We start from the raw sequence: 17,887 nt of genomic DNA, 5'->3' as shown, positions 1-17,887 counted from the left end.
GGTCCTGCACAGTCCAAGGACCAAGCTCTATTGTGCACAGCTCAGGAATGGAGAGACTTCAGCTCACCGCCAGCAAGGAGCAGGAGCAGGGCTGCCCCACACAGTGGACCAGCCCAGGGCCAAGCACAAGCCCAATGCGGTCCCACAGGTGATCAGCACCACCAAGGTGACAACGGGGACAGATTCCAGTCACAGCCCTAGACAAAGCAAGGTCTGGTCAGGAGCAGCAGGAAACAGAGCTGGAGACAAGGCCGCAGCGTAGGTCCAAGGTGCATCCTGGAGACAAAGCTACCACCAGCTAAAGTTTGGAGTCCATCTGAGACAACCAGTCAGGAAACCAGGACAGCTGGGGACAAGATCAGGCACAGATACACCTACAGCACAGCTCAGGCCAGAAGCAGGTACCTGGGCCTGAGCTTAAATGGAGCCCCTGGGCAGAGGGGTGGTGGTCCCAGGTGAGCCTGGTTGGGGCCATTAAGGCCCATCAGTGCTCTCAGGGTACTGCCAAGCATTATCCATCCCCATGGCAGGACATTCCCAGCTCTTCAGGGCGTGGGGCCATAAATCTGTCCCTGGTGAGGCTCACCATCCGGGCAGGATGTCGATTACCTAAACCAGCCAGAGGGAAAAGAGGCTTGAAAGCCAAGACACACCTGAGCAACACGTAGTCAAGCTGAACTATCCTTGCCTGGCATCATCCTTCTTTCACTTGCTCCCCCTTTCCCTCTGGAATGACAATGCAAGATACTGCCTCCATCTCTGAAATCCATGCCAAGAAACTTTTATTTTTAAATTTGCAAACAATGACCTAGCAGCTGCTCCAAGGCTTTTTTTTTTCCCTTGCTAACAGAGTGGAAATTATATATATATTTTATTAGCTCATCAGTGCTAAATTTCCCTTCCCACCATTCTTCATTAAAGGCAGATGTAAAATGACCCCCGACTCCAATCTCTATTGAAGGAGGTGTGACCCCTTTCCATCTAATAGAAGTTTCCAGAAAACCAGTTTCTCCCATCCTGCCTCTTTGCTTTGTCCAATTGTTGGTAGAGGGAGCCAAGAGTTTAAAATGCCATTTTGGCTGCCTCTCCATTATCTTGGGCAGAGGGAGGGTTGAGATACCTCAGAGAATGGAAAAATCCCTATAAAGGAGGCAGCATGGTACAGATGTACCCTCATGTCTCACAGGCCCTTGGACCCAGCTGGGATCCAAGTATGCTTTCTTGTTAAAAAAAAACAACTTTTTTTTTTTATAATATCATCTATCTCAAGTTCTTGCTGGACTTGAAGTCAAGCCCAGCCTGCAGGTCTTTACCTTCTGTACCCAAAGACTAGCCCTTCACCACGCATTGGCCATGTGCCACCCCAGGGCAGCTCTCCTGAGCTCACGCAGGGCGAATGGGACCTGGGAGCTCCCCGCAGCCTTGCACTGCCCGTCGGGGCTGCCTGCACCACTCACGCACACCACGCTGTGGGTAGTGCTGCCAACACTGGCAGAGGACCATTGTCACTGTATTAGGATTATCTAACAGCGCATGCATTCATCAGCCTGAGGCATGGCATGGGGATACAATCTCCTGTTCATGCCTCTGATGAAAATTTGATTAAAACATGCAAAACCTTTTGTTTTCTCCATGTTCCCCCTGAAGGGATTCCCTGAAGGCATTACTTTTCTTTTCCTGTTCCCTTTTTTGAGGAAAGGTTTTGGGCTGACTGCCTTGGTCCCTAAGGTCCACAAGTGATAAAGGAGCATGCATCCCCTTTTTTCACCACCTGCCAACCTGCCAAGATATTTGTGTGGGTAACAAGAGACAGAGTTCATCACACAGATGTCGTGTACAACCACCACTCCCCTGAGAAGGGGCATGTACTCCAGCGTGCAACAAGACCTCGTCCTTTCCATTGATGCAGCTAGCCAGGGATACTTGAAACATGGATTTTGGTACCTTTGCCACATCTCAATCTTTCTGCCATGCTTCTTCTCATTCTCATCCCCCCCCAAGTTATTTATGGCCTGGATCTGGACTTGTCTTAACTAAGCAGAAAATAATAGCATGCTGGATGCTTCTGGCATGCTCGGCTGCCACGACAACTTGGACTTGACTCCAAGCCATCAATCTAGGTGGTTGGCTCTTGTTTTGAGAGGTGTCCTACAGGATTTTGGGATCAATGGTCACTGGATGCATATGCTGTGAGTTAGACCCCTCTGGACACCCCAGTCTCCCAACTCAATCTGCTTGGCATAGGACCAAGGCAGGACATGCCAGACTGGCTGTTTTGGACCTGGCAGTTGTTGGTAGGTCTGGGCTTCTCTGCATTGCCCCAGCCCCATGCTGGGTATGCCTCAAAGTTTGGGAGTTGTTTGATTACTGTCTTAATCTCTTTCAGTGTCTGAGCCACAATAGAAGGTCAAGTCAGACGTAAAGGCCGGCTCCTGCCACTGCTCCGGAGTGACTGCGAATAGGTCAGACTTATCTCGGGAAAACACAGCTCCAGGAATGGCACAGCCCCTCTTGTCAACCTGTCTGGCCTCTCTTTCTCCTTCCCCCCCTGCTCACTCCTGGCGGGAGCCTCTGCAGGGCTGCCTGGGCCACGGGAATCTCAGCAATGCCAGTCGCACAAAGCCCTCTCTGGTGACAACAGCTCATTCCTTCCTTCCGCTGTTCCTCCTTCCACCCCTGCAGCTCTCACATGTTCCCAGAGCTGCTCCCAGGGCCTTCCAGAAGGTCCTGAGCAAAAACCCCCTCCTGCTCTCATCCCTCAGCCTGGCTGGCCCCTGCCGTGCAGGGCAGCCAAGTGGGTGCTTTTGGGGAGGAGGGGTGTCCCTGCAATGCAGTTCTGCTTGGGAACAGACGCATTTATCTCTGTCTGTGACTGAGGGTGTGGTTTCAAAATTGGCGCGAGTAGCTTGGAGAAAAGCTTCTGGAGAAAGCAGCTCTCCTGCCCTCTCCCCTCTCCCTCAAGCTGTGTATTCCCTCTTTTTTTTCCTGGTTTGTTCATTTTGCTGGGATCATTTTCAGCCAGATCAGCTCCAACTTGCCTCCCTGACACCTGCTTGCTCGTGATGATGTAGGAAGCTGGAGAAAGCACAGCCAGGATGGAGGCACCAGCCCTTTTGTTGGCAGCAGAAGCTTAGACTGGTGGAAACCAATCCTGAAACCACCTAATCCCTCTCTCTTCAAGCTGGGGAGTATCCCTACGGCTATGTGGGATGTATGTATCTACGGTTCTACCTCCACACAGGGGATGCTCCACACACCTCCAGAAGGCCACATAAGTGTGTGCAGGAAGGTTATTGCTGTATAATATCTTGCATGGGAATGGATGTTGTGCAAATGGCCTGGAGGTTCTCTATGGACTCACGTGTGTCCCCATATCCGTTCCTGTGGGATCATCTGTGTTTCTTACATGAGGCGGCCGTGCACCATGGCACAGCTTTGTCTTTTCCTTGTCCACATGGAGTTTGAGGAGCCTAGAGCTGGGAGCCAAACCCACATGAACCACTCTGTTCTATCTGGGCCTCAGCTGAGGCAAGTGAGGCTGGAAGAACCATCAGGGTTGCTGTAACCCACTGCCTTCTCCCCCTCCTCCTCAGCCTATTTCCTGACACAATTCCTATATAGGACAAGTTTCTGTTGCAATCAACTGTTAAGTTAATGAAACCTTGAATTAACCCCCCTTTTCTCTCCCCTCTCCAGGGAAACCGTCCCAGTGGGCAAAGCAAATCCTAGGTATCTGTTCTCTGCTCTGAGGGAGGCACATTCCCAAGGACACGCGTGGGAACTTGGGCTGGAGTGGCCTGCGGGGAGAGGGCTGGTTGATACGGACCTTTAAACATCCCTGCACGTGTGTACGCAGGGACACTCACCACCCTCACTGAGGGTGGTAAGAAGAGGCGGGGGGAGAGGTGGGATTGTGTAATTGGGATTTCTTACCCAACAGACAGCAACCCCCAGGGCACCAGCAGATAACAGGGCAGTGGCTGGTAAAAGGTGTGAGAGCTTTTAGGCATTGCCTGGCAAGGTGTTTGCTGGCTCTAGACAAGCTAGTTCACTGGTGGTCTGGAGGGTGACCTGGCCATGTGGCTTGAATGAAATCAGTGGATTTGGAGAAAGGCTGCTCTCTTCCTTCAGGAGCTTTTCTAACCAGGAACAGAGCTGCTGCAGGGCCACTCCAACTGCTGGCTTAGCCAGGGGTGGTGAGCACCTTTTAATACCTGCTGATGCTCGACTAATCGGTGTATTTTTCTAATGTGGTGCCTTTCCTCATTTGAGGTTTGCCCTGGGGTTCCTATCTGACTCTACATGTTTCCAGAGACATTTTTTGCCTTTAGCACTGATGGAAATTACCAATCTAAAGACTTCAGTGTATTAATACTGTGTATTTGTTTTCCTGCCTCTTCTTCTGGATTGAGGGGTTGCAGCCTAGCTCATCATGGGGCTAGAAGAGTCTTTCCCTCTGCCTTTTATGTTCAAGCTGGCACACTAAAGGAGCAGGCTTCACCCTCATTTGCACCTTTACTGCATCCCAGATCTGGAGTGATGCTGGCCTCCTTCTGCTGAGGCTCATCAGGAGGTGGTGGCAGTGGTGTATTCTCTGGTCCTGCTCTAGCTCCAGGCAGGGATGCAACAATGGGCTATGAATCATAAAGACCTGTGTTTTTTGCTGAGAGGTGGTGCTGGGTAGAAATGCTAAACTCAGACTGATGTTTCTGTAAAAATGCAGGCAAGCTGGAAGGGGCTGGGGGGAGGGAGCATGAGTCGTACAGAACAGATCCTTTAGTCCTGTCTGGCACTAGCAATAATAGCAACAATAGTAATATTCATCATCATCACAGCATTCAGATATCAATTTCCATCTTGCAATTTCTGTGTGTGCACTGACTCATTTATTTTCCCTGGTGAGACAGGGAGGAATTGTTAGCCCATGGCAGATGTGGGGAAACAGACATCCCAAGTCCTGCAGAGAGGGCCACTAGTGGGGTTTATTCGATAAATCAGTCCCTGCCTTCTAGTTCCACATCCACAAGACTCTGTGTGATAAGTGTCTACTAAAAGAGGACTACTCTGTCATGGTATCCCAGGCACAAAGGACTCTGGGAATCAAAGTAACCATATCGCTGAAACTACTGAGACTATTTTTTTCCTAGCAAAGCTGTTATGCTGTGTGGGAACATGGGAAGGTATTTACCACCACTGTAAGCTCCTGAAGTCATGTTATGGGCTTTAATTTTCAGTGCTGGGGCACTGGCACATTGCAGTGGGACTAAATCGGCTAAGAAGCGTGTCTAACCACGGAGCCATCCGTGTGACGCATGAGCCACTGAGTGCAATGAAAGGCAGGCTCATGGCTGAAGCCTTTTTCCCAGGCCAGCCTCCCCCGCTTCCAGCTGTGCTGGGCAGGACCCTCTTTGCAGCGATGGGACCGTTGCGTCTGCAGCTCCGTGTTATCGCTGGCTATGCCTGCCCAGATTCAATAGCAGCCATTGTCCCAGGGAAAGGTCACCCAAGCCAGGCACACAGACAGCAGTGAGTGTGGAGGCTGCTGCTGGAACGACTGAGCACGAGGAAGGGAAGCGAGGGCAGAGGGCAGAGGGGACCAAGGGGATGCAAGGGGCAAGGATATCGGAGGAGGTCTGCGTTGCCTCCTGCTTGGGGAAGCTTTGGGGTCCATATGTAGTGAGGAATAGGATGATTTCCTCGGGGTTAAGCTTGCGTTTGTGTGGGCAGCACATGGACCCTTGTTGGGAAATGTCTAACACCAGAAAGCTCAAGGCTTTCCTAGGCAATCTGCTTTTCCCATAACTGGCTGCGCTTCTCTTTTCTTCCCTTCTTGAAAGCAGTGCTTGCAGTGCTTTAATGGCTTTAGCACCACACCTACAATCGACGTCACCTAGTCTCCTCTTATATGTCTCAGTCCCCAGACAAGTGCTGTGATTTAGTATGTCTGACCTTGTGCTCTGTGACATAATGAAGGAATGTCCTCTGCACAGGATCCCATCGCTTTTATCATCCCGACGAGGTGCTGCGTTCACAGTGGCAGTGATTTTTATGCCTGTTCAGCAAGACTTTTTCTCCCCAGCCTGTTAGCATTGGGTCATTTTGTGCTTCGTACCAAAGCTTCACAAAGAAGCAGGGCTGGAGCCGTTTTGGCAGTCATCCTTTCCCCTCATCCCCTCTCTCTGGAAAACACACTGGAATTTCAGTAACAAATATTCCTCCAATTTCATGATCAGATGTCTGGGTCATGAGTCCCACCCTGGTTTCTGCAGCATGGCTTCTACCAGCCCAGGGTGGGCGTCTACCTCCTCCAATTCCTGACTGTGAGGATATCCATGAAACCACTCACAAAGTCAAAGCAATTGCCAGCATTTTTTCCTAATCTATTCATAGTCCTGTAGGGCTTTAGTCAATGCTCTGGAAGCATATACCATTGGGTGATCATCTTGCATTTGAACAGCTGCTAATCTCTGCAAATTTGCATTCACCGGGGTTTTTCACCTCCTTGTTAATCTCAGGGCATTTGGTTTTGGGGCTTCTGTAACAAGCGTTTTTTAATTTTCGAAAGAAGTTCTCATTATCAGAGGGATCACCCTGGGACAATCATTCTCCAGGGAGAATAGAATGGAGATAAATTAGAGATGCGTTTAATTTTAATTCAATTAACATGCCCAGGATGAGCTGGAGGGTGGGCAGGGCAGCAGGGGAGAAAGAAAAGTGAGAGCAGTTTGCCCCTGGGTACCTGTGGAGAGAGGCCTGGCTCGTTACTTTATGAGACATCCTCATTTAGGAAAGATCACAGACCTGGGTTTTGCCCCAGACCCTGTGGAACCTCGCTGTGCCCCTGGATATGTCTGCAAATCTCCAGGAGGCTCCTCCGTTTTGGGATCCTTCTCCCCAAGCTATTGCTTCCCAACCTTCTCCCTGTCCTTCCTCTGCAAGCCAGGGAACTAAGGGGGGGAAGGTACAGCTACTGTTCCAAACTCTGCCTGCAGAAGGAGGTCCACCAAAGCATGCTGCTAGCAGGAGACCCCGGGAGAGCAGACTGCAGTGCTGCTTGCACCGAGCTGGTAAAACCTCCAGAGCCTGACTTCCCCTGGCAGAACCTGCTTGAACCTGCCCTTGCGTTCTGCCAGGCTTCTTTACATTGGCACCAGCTCCTCTTCAACGAAAAAATAAGGGGACTTTCCCAGGCATCCTACTTTAGTGGTACCAAAAGAGAGAATGGACTGTTCTCAGCTATGAATATCCCTCTGCCTTCACCAGGCTTGACTCTGCAAGGAGCTTTGGTGGCTGCTGTTATTTGGGTCAGAGTTCCTCTCTTTGGCTGATTCTTCAGTAACTCCAGTTACGATTTCTGGTCAATTTTATTCCAAATCAGCACATCAGTTGCAGGCATTTCTAAGTTCTCAACACCTTCAGAGATGTGCTGCTGTAAGAGACCTCAGTTACCAAGAGTAAGGCTCCTTGCAACCTCCAACATGAGAAAAGAGAGTGGAAATATTTACACTTTCCTTGACTTTAACTCTACAAAGATTTTGTCCCCCATCCCCATGCTGAACAGACTCTTTGATTGTCTTATGACCATTTCTTCAGAGGTTTGTCTGTGCTACCTAGAAAACCCAAAACACTATCAGAAAAGGACTGAACAGCAAAAATAAGTATTTTCTTCAATACATCCATAATGCTGTTGCCAAAACAGAGTTGTTTAGAGCCATTTGAGATGTCTTAGGGTACCTGAGACACAGGAGAGGGCTGGCAGATCTGCCATGGGACTTACTGGAGACAAACACCCATCTGGAGTAGCAGCTGGAGGCCAGGCAGGATACACTACTACATCTAAAATGAAACTGGATACCAGTATTTGGGGAACTGCATCAAACCACAGCTAAGAGAGTTGCAAGTGCGTCCCCAACTTGAGTGGAATATCCTCAGGATGTATAAAAATCCAAGAACTGAATAAATATGGCACTACCAAGCCTCACAAGCACCCTGTCTTCCCTGCCAAATCAAATCCGGTTCTTGCACTAACACTGAATTGAGCTGCTTGTCAGTTCTGCAACAAAATAATTTCATCTCCGCTCAGGCTGGCCATCTGTTCACTCTTTGGATTCACATGATTTTATGCCGTAGCTCTGTAACCTGATGATCAATAGCTTTGCCATTTCTGGCAGCTGGCATGCTGCATAAAATCTTTCCCAAGTGCTCTTCTTACATGGATGGGTGAAAGGAGCCTTGAGATTTCACCATGGTGTTGACCAGCAGTTTTTTCCTGCTGTTGCCAAAATGGAGCATGGGTCTCCACCATCTCTGCCTCTCCCGCATGTAGTGGCACAGACTATTTCAGCTCTTCTGCCTGCTCTTGAGGATCTCACTGCTTTAGGGGCATCTAACCACCAGTGGCTACCTCCTCCCATCCTCAGTCAGCAAGTTCAACCTGCTCTGCTTCTGTCAGAGATTTAATTGACTTTGGTCACTGTGTAAACGTGCTGCAAATCACTGCAGGGTTGATAAGAGCCCAAGTTTTATTTCTGGGCCTCAATTACATGATGCTGATCAAGGTTGCAGTGAGTTATATCACCGTCACGTGGCTGGGGCCACCACACACTGTCTGTGCTGGCTACCCAGCTGAGTGTGTCCAGGGACTGGCATGAAACCATGGTACCCTCAAAGCAAAGCAAACAGCTCTTTAGTCCCTGGGGGATCTCCAGTGTGTTTGATGAGGGGTGCAAAACCCAAAGGCGCTGCGGCGGGTGCTCAGGTGAGGACAGAGATACAAGCTTGGCGGAGCTGCGGGGCAGGGAGTGCTGTGGCTGGGAGCCCCCATCACATCCCCATGTGGCCGGGGGTAGGGGAGGAGAGGGCCCCTGAGGAACAACAGAGCATTGAGCTGCCGTATCTCTCAGGGGTGAGGGAAGCGGAAAGGCGATAAGAGCCCTCTCGGATGAGGAATTCCTTCTCACTTTCCCCTTTCTGTTTGCCTTTCATCAGAGATAACATGAGTCTTGGTCAGCTTACCGGGACGCCAAGTTGCCAGCACGAGGAGGGACAGCTGCAGCCCCCGCTGCATCCACTCCCCCAGGCACGCACCCACACCTGCCACCCTCTCCAGTGGGCTCCCACGGGAGCAGCCTGACCATGGCCTCCTCTCCTTTCCCCCCCCATCTGACCTGCATCCTCAGGTCCCCTTGAGTGACACCCCATCAATTACTATCAGGAGCTGTAACCTGAGGAGCAATTCGGAAAAGAGGAGTGAGATTATAAGCACTAAAGCCAAGGCTGATAAAGATGGCAGAATATTTGGGTAGCATTTCACTGCGGCACTACCAGCTGGGAGGGAGCAGGGAGCATCTGAATGCCTGCCCACACTGTCTCCAGCCTGGGCTGTGCACACCACTGGGAGAATCAGTCCCTCCTGACTCTCAATGTCCTTGAGCTCTCCAGCTGCATCACATGGTGGTGGTCTTTCCAGCTACCACCCAACAGAGGCCTCTGTGAGCTTTGCGCAAGCTTTTTTTTGTGAGGCCAGGTTCTTAATTCTCAGAGGCCCTAAGTCCATCTCCTGCCTCCACAGATGTGGTGGGTTTGAAATGAGCAGAGCTCTAGGAAGAAAGGCCCAGAGGAGCAGTCCTACCAAACCACAAGTTCCTTCTGTAACTACTTGAACCATCTCCAGAAGAAGAGGATGATTTCTAGCTGCCTCTTCTAAATCCAAAGAAGACCACTCTGACTGCTTAGGCTGATCCCCTTTTCCCCTGCCCTGCATGACACAGTACAGAAAATCTTGCTTGCCGAGCCTTTTCCCCAGCCCATGTTACTGTGCCTGTGATGTGTCCAGTGACCGATCCTAGTGATGTGGCACAGTGAGGTACAAGCACGTTATGGGCTCAGTGGGAGCTCTCTGGGAGTCAGGAGGAAGACAGAAAAGTTGTATGCGGTCGGATCCAGTGAGGCTCAGCCTATTGCCAATTTTCTCAAGAGAGGCTCAGCTGCACAGCACTTGGGATTCCCAGAGCATGACTGGGCTTGCTGGTTGCCTCCTCAGCAGATGTGACTGATGAACAGTTTGGCTGGAGATTTGGGCTATGGTGGTGCCTCAGCTCCACACCTTCCTGCCTACACCCTCTTGCCAACAGTGGGGCGATTGGCCATTTGCTCTGGCAGTTCAAGAGGAACTCTTCAAGATGGGCACAGACATAGAGGCCAGGGTCTACTTGTTGCCGTGAAGAAGTGAATGAGAGAAAACACAAGGAGAAAAGATGATGATGGAGCAAGAAGACCAAAGCATGGAGCCCTGGGCACAAACCCTTGGAGTTGGAGTGGGATCCTTGCTCTCTCCACAGCAGGATCTGGGAATGTTCCCTTCATGCTGGAAAAGACCACAGTGGGAATTCAGTCCTTTTAGGCAGGGACTTTTGAGCACAGCTTCCAGTGAGATGACTTGGACATTTCTCTGTCCCCTGGAGTCACCAGCCTGTGCCATTCAGCAATGGGCAGTGCCCAGACCTCTGTGGTGCTGCAGCTGGAACACACAGACCGGGATGCCCAGAGGCAGGCTGCTGGTCCCTCAGCCATCCCAGTCTCTGATTCATTCCTGCTGTTTGTTGCCGGTTCTTGCCAAAGGGAAGGCTGAGGAGAGCAAGAAAAGAAGGGGTGACTCATCCTCAAAACCAGGTGGCTGTCCTAGCCAAGGGACACCTGAGGGCTTCCAGCATGGCAGGAAAGCAGTAAGAAGGGCAAATGTTCCCAGAGGAGCCGTTCGGAATAACCGCAGGAGAACAAGGGTTCCCCTGCTGCATTGTGTGCCTCCGCATCTGGGAATCTCATCAAGCCCACGCGTCAGAATGAGCTCATAGCTAGGGTGGGAAGGAAAACCTAGGGCTTTGTCCACTCTGAAGTCCCCTTCAACCATTGCTTTGGCTCCCTGTTGTGCTGCCAACACTGATAGCTGAGTTACTACCTCCTCATCCCACCACAAGTGCCACAGCATCACCCCGACCTACTTGTGGTGGGATGAGGGGGTAGGAGAGTCCTCAGCAAGCATGCTCTCGAAGGTAGAAGCATACCTTCAGTAACATCAGTCACCTTCCTGCCACAGCACACCTCTGTGCCAACACCTCCAGAGACAAAGTGCTCAGGGGAAAGCCAGGGAAGAGAGCACTCAGGAGAGCAGAAAGAAGAGAGCGGGGAGGAGAAGGTATGGATGAGAGCAGAGGAGATGGTGATTCAGCCAAGTGAAGCTGGAGCCAGCCAGGGAAAGCCGGGGGTTGGGTTTTGAAGAAATAGGTGAGATGGAGGTGGAACTGCCGTTAATGAATAGTGTATGAGACCTGGCAATTGAGATAGATCGTACAGCAAGATTAGAGGTCATGGAAAGTGTATTAAAAGCCCTGCATTGCTTTTATTCACTGGAGACTGTTGGAAAAACAAGCAGGAAAGCAGCACAATGGGTCCCCCAGCTACAGACATCTCAGCACACATTTGAAGGACAATGGAGAAAACTATTAACTCCAAGAGTCCTCTATCCTGTCTCCAGTAAGATGCATGCCTTGTTTTGCCTAGCTAGGAACTAGGGATCAAACAGACAATGCCAATTATATATATAAAAAAAATATCTCTTAGAAATTTCTTCAGGGGAAAAAGGGATGGGGAGAGGGGAAGAATGGTGCAGCCACCAGGATTAAGCACAGTCTGAGTAAACTGGGCCTTCAGCAGATGTTGACTTGCAAGGGAAAACAGGTTTGCACATAGACTGGCCTGTTGCCTTGGGACCCCTCCATCCTACATGAGGGGTGCTTTACTTTGACAACATGATCTGGCTACTGGTTCCCGCAGTTCCCAGGTGCTGATGACCAGCTGGGCCTGCAGAGATGTCCCACCTAGCCACTGAGAGCTGCAATCCACAACTTGGCCTGCAAACACCACGTCTCCACCCCAGGAGAGGGGACAACTAGAATTCCAAGCACTGCAGAGGAGAATGCACTTAGAGGGAGTGAGGGCTGCAGGATCTCAGAAGTGCCGAGCTCCCGCAGAGCCGCAGCCAGCTGGCTGTGCTGGGGGAATGTGTCTCATCTGCCCTCTCCCAGACGGGAGGGTGGCTGGTGGGGTCAGACACCGAGGAACAGCAAGGAGGATGCTGAGGACCTGCAGCCCCTCTTCCTGCTCTGGCATTTAGCCTTGGCTGAAAGGACAAGGTCAGGAGCATCCTTGCTTGAGGTGTCTCCAAGTGTCTCTCCAGGAGGGAAATTTGCAGCCTGTCACCTGTATTAATTAGATAAATTATCTAATTAAATTGCTCTTCCATTGGTATTCTTTCTGGTAACAGATGGTGGCTTCCTTTCCCAGGAACCAGAAAAGCTGTGCATCTCTCCTCATGTTCTGCCATGTCCCTGCTCATGACCACATCTTCTGTGGATAACCATCGCCAGTTCACAGGGCTCTACTGAGGATTTTAAACTTCAGTCATATTTGGCTGACAGATGAGTGGAAGGACCCTGGGGAACTGTACTACTTTCCCTGCACGAGAGGACCTGAGTCCTTCAGCAGTGACTTGTCTACAAGTCAGAGGCAAGCCAAGAAGCGTGGGCACAGCCCCTCAGGACTTCTGATTCCCACGCTGGCAGGGTTTCCCTGCACCTCCTTGGGAAAGCACCACTGGGATTCACAGCTGACTTGAGCAATGGCAAACTCCTGCTCAGATGGGCAGTGGAATTGGACAGGCTAACGTGCTTGTAAGGTTCCTCAAAGACGAGAAAGTACTGGCATGATGTTCAGGCTGGCCTCTTGCTTCTTCTGCTGCCACAACAGCCTGTTTGCCCTTCCAAACCTCCCAAATCCCATCACATCTTCCCCGTGGCCTCTTCTGGTTCAGCAATCTTGCCCTTCTGCCACTATGCTGCTCCCTGAGTCAGTCCTGACCCATGTGTATCCTGTTTGCCTGGGCTTGGAAGGTTTCAATCATTGGTTCTCATGTCAAAATGAAAAACAGTGTAGGTGGGAAGGTGTGGGGCAACTCCTCCTGGGAACACCTGCTGCAAGCAACCCTGTCACCACCGCTCTTCATGAAGCTCTGGGAAGGTACTGTCACCTCTTGGCTCTTGAGGAGAGGGGATATCCTTAACATCACTTCTTAAGGTATTTTGGCTGAGCATCCGGTCCCCTCTTCCTCTCCCTGAGTTCCTGTCCTCTGCAATGAGCGGTGACCTCAGCTTGCTGAATGGGTTGTTGAATTCAGAGGTATGAGGCCTCCCCATGATCCTTTCTGGGCCAGTAGGCTATTTGGTTCATTTCCTAAGTCTAGAAATAACCTGTTATTTCAGAAGATCCTTCCCAATCTTGAAATTAGCCTCCTCGAGGGTGCTGTTTGCTGCTTTGACTCATATACCCCCTTCCTCCCCCTGCCCCAGCCTGGAAGTGTCTCAGCCCCCAATTTAACCATGGGTTGATGGGGTTGCAAAGAACTGGAGAGTCTCCAGTTGAACAAACAGGTCCTCCCTGAAGGAAAACAAAGCTTTGTTAGGGTGGGGAGCTTTTGACACCCTACCTTGTCTCTCTCTCGTGTACCTCAACAATCCATTTCTATTGCCCTCTATCCCTCTAGACTGCTTTTGGGGACATCTCTGTCCCTGGAGTACTCTGAGCATCTACTCCCTTCCCAGCACAGTCCCTGGAAGAGAAGTCTTCCCTGATCCAAAAACATCCCTGCTCTAACCTCCATTCAGCACACGTCATTGCAGATCTCCCCTGCCTCTGCATGCCCTTCCTTGTTTCCCTTCCCAGCCCTGCTCCTGGACACGTGTGACAGCCCCAGGTCTGCTCTGCAGCAGAATGTGCCTCCATCGCTGGCTCCAAAATACACCAGCCCCTGGCTGTATCCTACTCCCCAGGAGTATCTTAGCTTTGTGATTCCCAGCCCTTCTGTCCTTGGCAGCCTCACCCGGCTCCACCACCTCCCCCAGGAAACGCTGTTCAGTATGAAGAGCAGCGGTGCTGGATCCTGCTTCCAGATCAGCATTTATCTCATGCCGGGCTCCATCCTTCAGTATCCAACACACATCCTTAAACCTTTTGTATTCTGCATAAACATCTTTGCCTAGATCTTCTAAAGGGCCAGGCAAGAGAGGAAGCAATAGTCTACAAAGAACATGAAACTTCTGCATTGTGGTCTTACCCACTGATCCTTCACAGATGCTGACAAGTCCAGCTACATGACATGGCATGAGGCAGGGGCTGCACAGGAAGCAAATCGAGATATGTAGGAACTGAATGTGCTGCAAAAGGCCAATGTGTGTCAGTGATAGATGCAGAGCCCTGATTTCCTTGTTCCTGAGCCTCCAATTCCAAGCTGGGTTCCACAGAGCATCCCACAAGCCACCCCATACCTACGGCATCCTCTCTGTAACTGGAAGTCCACAAACCACCCAACCCACCATGGCTTTCCTTGCCAGGCAGAGCCAGGCTTCTGGATCCATGTATGGGGAGTGAACATGGTCCATCCAGGAGGAAGAGCAGATGCAGATAAATTTGGAGCATAAGGAGGTGGAAGAGGACTCACAGCCTGGCAGAAACCAGCTGCTGATGCTGGGGTAGCTCAGAGGAGAGGCAGCAGCAGCAGCACAGTGAAGGGAAGGGTCACAGGAGTTGGGGGAAGGCTCGAACCGGGAAAGAGGGGTGAAGCTGGTGAAGAGCATCTGGAGATGTAAGTGAGGTCAGGTAATTCCTCATATAGCAGTTCCTGTGCTGCTCTGGGAACAGACAAACAAGGCCTTCCTTCCTCCCGGCTTCCTCCTCCTTGGCAGCTCTCCTTTTTGGGAGAGGCAGCTGGCCGAACCGCTCCTCCCTCACTGCTGGCTGCATCCCTCAGGTGACTTGCCTGGCCCTCATTGTGCTCCACAGATTCACACCTCCCTGCCCAGCCACAGGCCGTGAGGGCAGTGTGGGCACAGGGGTCCTGCCTGGGACCCGCCAAAAGGCTGGTGGTGCCCTGGGGTGGCACAGAGCGGTTGGGCAGCAGCTGGCATTGCTTTGGGCAAAGGTTGCAAAGCACCTGCTTGCCTCTCAGCACGGTGAGGTCGTGGTTGCTATTTTAGGCTGGGAAAGCACAGGAGAATAGACCTAAAATCTCCCTGCAAAGCTGCGATGGGCACTTGACCAGGTGTCAGCTCCCACTGCTGGCGAGCCCGAGTGGCGGTGCTATTTTAGGGACATATTCTTTCCCTCTGCTGAGGCTATTTTTGGAGGCTGAGTGGGTACCAAAAGGACCCGGATATGTTGCAGATAAGGGACCGATGACATTTTGGTGCTCATATTCCAGCCACAAACACTGCTTACGAAGGCAGACCCTGGGAATAGCAGAACTCCTGGCAGCATTCTGGCTGTGCTGCCCTTGTCACAGGCAGCAGGATAGGGGTGCTTTGAGCTTCCCCCCAGCAGTACCGCCCCGCATGGGTCCACGGTCCCAAGGGCTCTCCCAGGCATCAGCGCTGCCCCACAGCATCACTGAGCCTCATGGCATCACTGATGGGAGATCCTCCTCCTTGGCTCTGGAGCAGGCAGTGCACATGCCATGGGGACAGAGTTATGGACCGAGGGGGTCTATATCTGTCTGGGACAGGCTCTTGCTCCTCAGACACAGAAGAGTCTGAGATGTAAGTGCTGCCCCTTTTAACACAAAAGAGGAGGGTCTTTATCACATGCAGCTGTGGTACACATCTTTTTCTTAGAATTAGGGATACAGAGATCGGATAGGGGGAATTTCCGTGGCATATGTGTGTTAAGCAGAAGGCTACATCCACTGTCATTGCTCTCCACTGCTACGTGCAAGGACAGGGCTTATTGAGCTCCCCAGCCCAGCCTGGCTGGGACACCTGCATCTCATAGGGCCAGGAGTTGGGAGACCCAAGGGCTTTGCCCCATCCCAGGAGAATGGGTTTCTTGCCCCAGAGCCACTTGGAAGAGCCCTTGGCACGTGAGTTGTGGCACTGCTGACCTGCACCTTCAGGAGAGGAAGTGCCTGGGGGCTTCCTCGGGACCTGAAAGGTGACATGGATAGGGATGTGGTCAGGGGTGGCTCATGTCTACAAGGCAGAGGCTTGCACGCTTCTCCCAGCCCTGGATGAGACTGGTGGCCAGGCCCTCTGGCCTTTTTACTCAAATTTTCCATTTGTGCCCATGGGACAGAGGGCCCGTTGTGTGCGTGGGACACGGGGACAGCCCCCCTGGCATTTTGGGGTGGTGGAGGGGAGAGCTTTGAGACAGCAGCGAAGCTGGCGCCCACGCCACCACCATGCACTGCTCTGTTCCCACAGCTGCCCTCACTTTGCCATTCCAGCTGAAGCTGTCTCAGCAGCTGGGGCTAGGATCGAGGACATCCCCCCGGGTCATCTCCCCAGGGCTTCTCTACACCAAAGTCATCTGTGTTGGCTTACAGCTGCCTCATCTCCTCACCCTGGGCCCCCCCAAGGCCTCCTTGCACCCCAGAGCTCAACGCGGGGGGCTCAGGCTGGGGGAGACAGAGGCACAGCATGCCGGAGGGGTGGGAGGTGTGTCGTAAACTGGGACTGAGATGACTTGTCTGTGCCGTCTCCAGCACAAGCCCATGTATAAGCCCTTCTGAATCTCCGTCTTTGTTCCCCTCGGTGGCGTCAGCAGCTCTTCGCTCCCTCCAGGAGATGATTCTGCTTCCGTCACTGCCATTTCCTGTGTTTCTCTCTCCCCCCTCACCCCCGTAGAGCCAGGCAACACCGGCACAAAAACAGGATTCAAGCTGCTGGAGAATTACCCTGATAACAATGACCAAGGAGACAATCCGCTGGACGGGACCGTCCCCAGAGCCAGACTGAGCGGGGCCCCTGGCCAGCTCACGCCAATCTTTGGCACCCCCTCTTCACTGTCCCCTAGGACTGCTGGAGCCCAGGGGGAATTTGAGCAGCCAGAAAGGGGAAATCCTGGGTGACCTGCTGTGTGCCAGCAGATCCTTCCATCCCCATGCCTTGGCCACAGTGGCTGGGCAATGCAGCTCTGACAGCATCCCCACAACAGCTCCCATCCCCACCAGCAGTCACCAGAGCATCAGGGATCACATTGTGCTCTTCCTTGCCAACCCAGCTCCATTTCTCAGAGGGCAGACTGTTTTTGGGGAGCAGCCAAGGGCAATTGTGATCTGGCTTCATCTGTGAGCAGAGCTGAAGGCAGCTCTGGCTTGCAGGCAGGACGAAGGGTTAAAATGCCTGCAGACTTGCTCCCATGCAGCAGTAGTCCTGGATCTGTGTGTCCATCCCTCCATCCTGGGCATGCCCGAGGGAGAGCTGGGATTGCTTAGCATCCCAGATGGAGATCTGAAATTTGGGGAACCTTCACCCATGGCCCCAAATCCTTGCCTGGATCTTATGAAGGAGGTTCCATCCCTGGCTGCTGGCCACCACTCCCTGCTGAGAAACTGCTGCCCTCCCAGCATGCTGGCGGAGCCATGGGGGGAAGCATCACTCGCTTCGCTTCATGCAAAGCTGGCTGATGCAGCTGAGGCAAGGGAAGAAGGGGCCTGAGCGAGCCCAGCCGACGGTGCCTGAAGCAAGCCAGGAAGCACATGCACAGACGGATCTGCTGGCAGGTCTGGAGGCAGCGACAAGTGCTGGGAAGGAGCTGCAGAGCAGGAGCACAGCTGGAGCCTGAAGAAGATGCATCTATAGCCTCGCTCCAGCTTGTTGAACAAGCTGGGTCTGTGCACGTGTGGGTGTCTGCACCACCCTCCCCCTCACAGGTGCTCGTTCACCCCTAACCGAGTGCTCCCTTTGCCTTGCAAGGCAGGGACCTGCAGCTTGGGGGGTAGCAAAAACTGACTCTGTGTGACAAAAAACACCTGAGTGACATCCCCCCTGGCTTTATGACATGG

This window comes from Strix uralensis, chromosome 5 (assembly GCF_047716275.1).
Source record: "Strix uralensis isolate ZFMK-TIS-50842 chromosome 5, bStrUra1, whole genome shotgun sequence".
Classification (NCBI taxonomy): Eukaryota; Metazoa; Chordata; class Aves; order Strigiformes; family Strigidae; genus Strix; species Strix uralensis.
The sequence above is the reverse complement of the archived record's forward strand: the minus strand, read 5'-3'. Positions refer to the sequence as shown.